The following is a 6,285-nucleotide window of genomic DNA, read 5'->3' on the forward strand; positions in this document are numbered from 1 at the left end:
GAAGATGTTTACAGAGTTAATGGAAAATGAGGAAGACAATTTATTTTCAGTCATCTATTGAAATGTTGTTAGTTTAACTGGATCTTGCACATCATTATTATCTATAATAATAAATCAATATTTTACCTCAAGTTACAATGAGCATGCAGTGAGACCACTATGAATATCAGCTACAGGACACACAACCGATTCCTGTTCATTTTCTTGTTAGTAACACCTTCATCTGAAAAAATAATCTAATAAGATACTTTTTTCAGTCTATATTTATAAATACTTCTATGGCATAAAATTAGTCCAGGTTAAGAGAATGAAGGAGCTGTGAGAAATTGGGTACTCCTAATTTAACTGGAGTTGGAGGTTGAACCTGGAGGTGATGCACTCTGTGACCCCCTGGACTCAGTCACAGAGGTGGAACTTTCCCATTCATTAACTGTAGAGACTCTTGCGTCAGCCCTGGGGGTTTTACTCCTTGTGGATAGCCAGGAAGATCCTATGGAATGTTGCTGTGATTCACTTACAGAAGTTAATCTCATGGCATTGCACAGGCAAAGCTCCAAATAGTGGCTGCAGAAAGAAGCCTTGAAATTGCTGTATAAAGGGAGAATTACTCTTTGGGAGAATGAGGTAGAGCTGGCCACAATAACAGCATTTTTAAAATTTATGTCTGAAATATGTACCAACTGATTTTACTCTTCTGTAAACTTACTGAGGTTCCCTTTACCTACAGTCTTGTGATAAAATCAACTAAATGTATGTAAACTGACAGTACAGGCAATCATAAATGAGGTCTGTTGATGCCAGATGTGTTTTATTTACAAACTAATGAACAGTGAAGTTTGTTCAAGGAAGAAGAAAAAAAAAGGAGGAAAAAAAGAAGAAGCCTGTGAAAGCAATTAATGTGACTAAAATTTTAAATTTCTTGTGGCAAATAACCAATTTGCCTGTATTTAGCATAAGCATAATCATTACATCCTGGGAACAAAAATCCAAAAGGCTTTGCAAAAACTGAATTATGCAGTCCTGTTTCAAGGCAAAAGATACTCTACTCTAGAAACATGCACTGTCCAATTCCTAATTTTCAGAAGTCTCCACAGGACACCGAAGATACACACTGGATTGTGTCAGGGCAAAACATGGAAGATGGCACAATTGAGAATTTAAATGCTTTTACTTTGCGCACAAAACAGAGCCTGCTTGACTACTCAGGAAACACACTTCAAAACTGTTAAGGGACTTTAAAAGAAAGACTACCTACGGTTTGAAATGTTCATATCTCTGTGGCAATCAGTATATGAGCAGATAGAAATTTTCCCTCACAATCTCAAGAATACTGCCAGAATTCCAGAATCATGACTTAGGCTGGGAGGGATCTCCAGAATTCAAATTGTCCTTATTCCCTGCTCAAAACAGACCTAAACTGATCAAGTTGTTCAGGTCCATGCCCGGTCAATTTTGTACATGTCCAAAGATGGAGTCTACACAACATTTCTGGACATCCTGCATCAGTATTTGATCATCCTCATGGGGTTTCCCCCCCCCCCCCCCCCCAATTTCTATTTGCAATCTCCCACCTTGCAACCGGCTCCCATTGCCTCCCGTCCTATTACTATGTGCCCTCAAGAAGACTCTAGCTCTATCATTTTCTAATCAGCTAGTTGTGGACAGCAGCATGGTCTGCCCTTCAGTTTCTCTTCTCCAAGCTGAACAAATCCAGCTTTCTCAACCTTTTCTCATATGGCCTATTCTCCATGTAATTTATCAGCTTTGTGGTCTCTGCTGGGCTCACTCCAGTATATCAATATCAATCTTCTACTTTAGAATCCAGAAGAGGACACACTGTCCTAGATGTGGTCTTAAAATCACTGAGCAACATAGATCACTTCCCTTGTGCTGCTGGTGACCCCGTTCCTAATGCAGCCCCCTCCTGCAAACACATGCTGCTGGCTTATGGTGAGCTTCTTGCCCACAAAGGAGCCCCACATCCCTTTCTCCAGAGCTGTTTCCAAGATGGCTGAGCCCCAGTCTGTAGTGATCCATGGTGCTATTCCATCCTACATAAGAGCAGTATCTTGCTCTTATGGACCTTCATGATGTTCCTTGTAACATATAACTTGTCCAGGTCCCCCTCTAAGCAGCAGCCCTCCCCACCAGGACGTTGACTTCTTTCTCCAACTTGTTGTCTACAAACTTACTAAGGATGCACTCTATCCCATCACCTGGGTTGTAACTGAAGACTTTAAGTGGGATTGGTTCCATTATTGACTGCTGAGGGACCCCATTAGTTACTGACCATTAGCTGGACTTTGCACCACTAATTGCATCTCTTCAGGTTCACCAGCTGAGCCAGTTACACACCCACCCTTTTGTCTGCCTATACAGCCCTTATCTTCCAAATTCAATAAGGAGACTTTGGGAGATTGTGTCAAAGACCTCATTAAAATCAATGTGCACAACATCCACGTGCTTTCTCTTGGCCACAACGCCCATCACCTGTTCTCAGAAGGCAGTGAGGAAGGTCAGGTATGATTTCCATTTGCTAAACCTGGAAAAATAAGTAAAGCCTGGAAAAGAGAAGGCTTCAGGATGACCTCAGTGTGGCCTTTCTGTATCTTGAGGGAACTTACAGAAAAGATGAGGCAAGAGTATTTACAAGGGCAAGTAGTGACAACACAAAGGGAATGGGTTCAAATTGAAAGATACTAGGTTTAGACTAGATTTTAGGGGAAAAAAAATCTTGGCTGTGAGAGGCACTGGAACAGGTTGCCCAGAAAACCTGTGGATGTCCCATGCCTGGAGATGCTCAAGGCCAGGATGGATAGGACTTTGAGCAACCTGATCCAGTGCAAGGGTGTCCCAGTGGGGTGAAACTAGATGATCTTTAGGGTCCCTTCCAACCCAGGACACTCTATGGTTCTATGATTCTATGATAAACCTGTGCTAGCTGCTCTTAATCTCCTTCTCATCTATTTTTGAGTTTAGAATGAATTATGAGTCTATTTGCCCCACCGTCTTCCTAGAGACTTAGGTGAGACTGCCTAGTCTGTAGTCCCCTGAGCCCACCTTCTTACCCTTCTTAAAAACTATGTGACATCTGCCTTTTCCAGTTCTGAGGCACATCCATAGTTGCCATGACATCTCACAAATGATGTAGTGCGGCATCGCAATGTCGTTAGCAAGCTTAGATGCCTCCCATCCAGTTCTGTTGACTTATGTATGCACAAGAGGCTTAAATGATGCCTAACTTTCTTCCTCTGCTGTGGGTACTGGTTTGCTCCCCTGGATCTTGCTAGAAGGCTCAGGAACCTGGGAGCCCAGAAGACAAACCTTCCAGTGAAAAAAATGAGATGAAAATGGCAATGAGTGCATCAGTCTTTTCCTTGTAACTTTTCACTAAGCTCCCTGCCCCACTGATAAGTGGGCACCCAGCATTCTTACCCTTCCTTTAACATCAATGTGTTCATAGATACTGTGCTAATTGCCCTTCACCTTGGTCACTCCAGGTCTTTATGTGCTGTGTCAAGGTGATTACTGCACAAATTCAATGTCAATCTCTGTGCTCCAGAGCCTGAAGAAGCCTTTCCCTTTCCATTCCATTTGCAGCAGCCCGAGATCGTGGCTGGGAGAAGGAAAAGTTGAGGTGAGCTGACACAAGCTGATCTTGATGATCCAAACAATGCACAGCCCAGGGAGAGAGAGACTGTGCTGGCAAGTCATTTAACATTCCTCAGCAATGACATTTTGATCAAATGCTAGAGCAAGTTGAGAAGGACATATTTTTGTGAAGAAATCAATAAATCAAAAAGAAAGAGCGGGTTTTGGGATTGTTTTCCCCCCTATATTTCATTAGCAATCTAGGGACATCTAAAGAATATTTTTGACATGGAAAATGTTATTATCATATTCTGCTCACTTTCACTACTATTCTGCTCTTTTTCACTACTCTCAAGCAGAATTTTGCTGAAAGTCCTTTTCATCAGTCTAGTTCAAGCAGTTGTCTCTCTTAGTGGTACAGCATCCTTGTCAAAAGTTGCTTAATCAGAGTAAATACTGCAAACCTATTTTCTGTTTCCTTTATAATTCACTTTGTTTAAAAGGCAATGAACCATAAATATTTAAAAGAAGTGTATGTCATATATAGAACTTTTGAAATTTAACCTAGATTTTTCATGCTTTAATGAATTCACCAATCCCATGTGCCTTAATTTTTGAATTGTAATCCATAAAGTAAAGAGCTAGTGATCCCAATGCTTTCCAAATAGTAAACCCTAATTCAGTATTTAATCAACTGCAGCCTTTTTGTCATGCTTCAATTACTATGTCACTGGAAATTAATGAAAATTTTATATTCATAGAAATAGATTCCTGCAAGGGTTAATTTGTTTTAGTCTAAGCACTTTACACAATAGCACAGTAGAAAATTGGAATTTCAAGCAAGATTACATCATTAAACATAGTATATCAAAGACTTTTCCCTTTGCCCTGAAGTAGCACTGTTCTTAAATTGGGTGTCACTGCAACACCACGAAAGCCATTCTGCTGCTAAATTTCAAGCAGATATTCAGTATTTTAGAGTATTTTATACAATTAGCAGATACAAACTATCAAAAAAGCTACTTTAGGGATTGATCTGGATACTATTGGCTTGGACATAAAAATAAAGTGAATACAATGGCCCTAACAGCCCATTCTGGTATAGATCACAAGTTGGTAGGACCTTCAAGTCACCTCTAACAAAGTGCTTTCTGTATATAGAGTTTGTGTGGAGAACAATTAAAAAATAAAACTGCAAAAAAACCTCAAACAACATGATCACATCCTGTATACAATGACCACCTCTCAAATGGAACACATTCAAGGAACTAGGTGGCCTCAGGTATCAATTTTTGGTGGGAAGAGCATACAGATGCTGGAGTTTTATGCTCTGGCTTGCTCTCTGGCTTGCTCCAAAAGATACACTTTCTTCTTGAACAACTTCTGCCATTATCTTAACTTTTCCAATGCAAAAAAATTTATATGAATTGAACAGAAACTTTTGAATTTGAAATGGTGTTATTTGAAAGAATTTGATGTCCTACTGATGCATTTAGTTCTGTGCCCCACCCCTATGCCACCTCAAAGGGCTTTGTTACAGCAAGGCTATGATCCCATGTCCTTTTTATCCTGATGGATTCTCCCATACATGCTCATTTTCTTGGGACTAGGAAGGAATTTTACAGTAAATTTGAATGTGGTTCTCTCAACTACATATAACTATTTAAAAAGAGGTATCAGAAATAGTGAGTTCTTCTTCATAGTTTGTAAATGAATGGCATCTGAAATTGCAGGAATCACCAAAGAATATGTATGCAAAACATGATCCATTCTGTCTGTCCTTAGGCCAGTATGCAGCAAGTGGGACAATGTGCAGATACCACAGCTATTTTTGTTGCTGATCTTCTTGAATAATATGTCTTTGTTACTCAAATCATTAAAAAAACCCCAAAACTGTCTAATTAAGAGATTTTAAACATCTCATACTTTTTATTCATGGAATGAATATGCATAAAAATCATGAAAGGCATCAGGACAGTAATAAAATTCAACCCATGGGATGAGAACCTCCTAGATTTCACATACCATGCATGTGATTACTTGCCTACACTCAACACTCTCCAGAGCAGTAGGGATCCCTGGAGCATGACATGTCCTACCTGACTTCCTGAAAATGAAACCCAGGTAAGCATATTTTCTACCCTGTCTTTTTCTCCTTGATCCAACAGATCTGCTGACACTACAAATCCTAATGCTTTAACAAATACAGATTCAACTAAAAAGCCAGACTATACTGGTTGTGAGGTTGAATGTGTTGTGTGCTGCTGTGATGCAAATGCTCCAACAAAGGAAGTATTTCTGCTCCTTGGAGTAAAGATCTCTGGAAAGGACCTCAGTTCCCAACATGTATGCAAACACAGGCACTGGTGAACTTCTTATACATTCCTCTGGGACACAGGCAGATGTCTGCAAAACCAGATTCTCTGAAAATGGTTCAGTAGGCTCAGGATTCCTCAATGACTCTATCAGCAATATTTGCTTCCCTCCTGCTCTAATGTTGCCACCAGCACTTGTATCATAAGACTGGATGCTAAAGAAAACACACAGTTTTCATGAGACTAGTGATAAAACCACAGGGGTTTTACACAATCAGAATAAAACAGGAGTATTTTGGAATGAGATGACATTCAAGGTCACTTTCTCTTCATGGACTATTTTATGATTGTATATTGTTTCTCTTTTTCTTTTTTTCCT

The sequence above is a fragment of the Taeniopygia guttata genome, chromosome 1, assembly GCF_048771995.1.
Source record: "Taeniopygia guttata chromosome 1, bTaeGut7.mat, whole genome shotgun sequence".
Lineage (NCBI taxonomy): Eukaryota > Metazoa > Chordata > Aves > Passeriformes > Estrildidae > Taeniopygia > Taeniopygia guttata.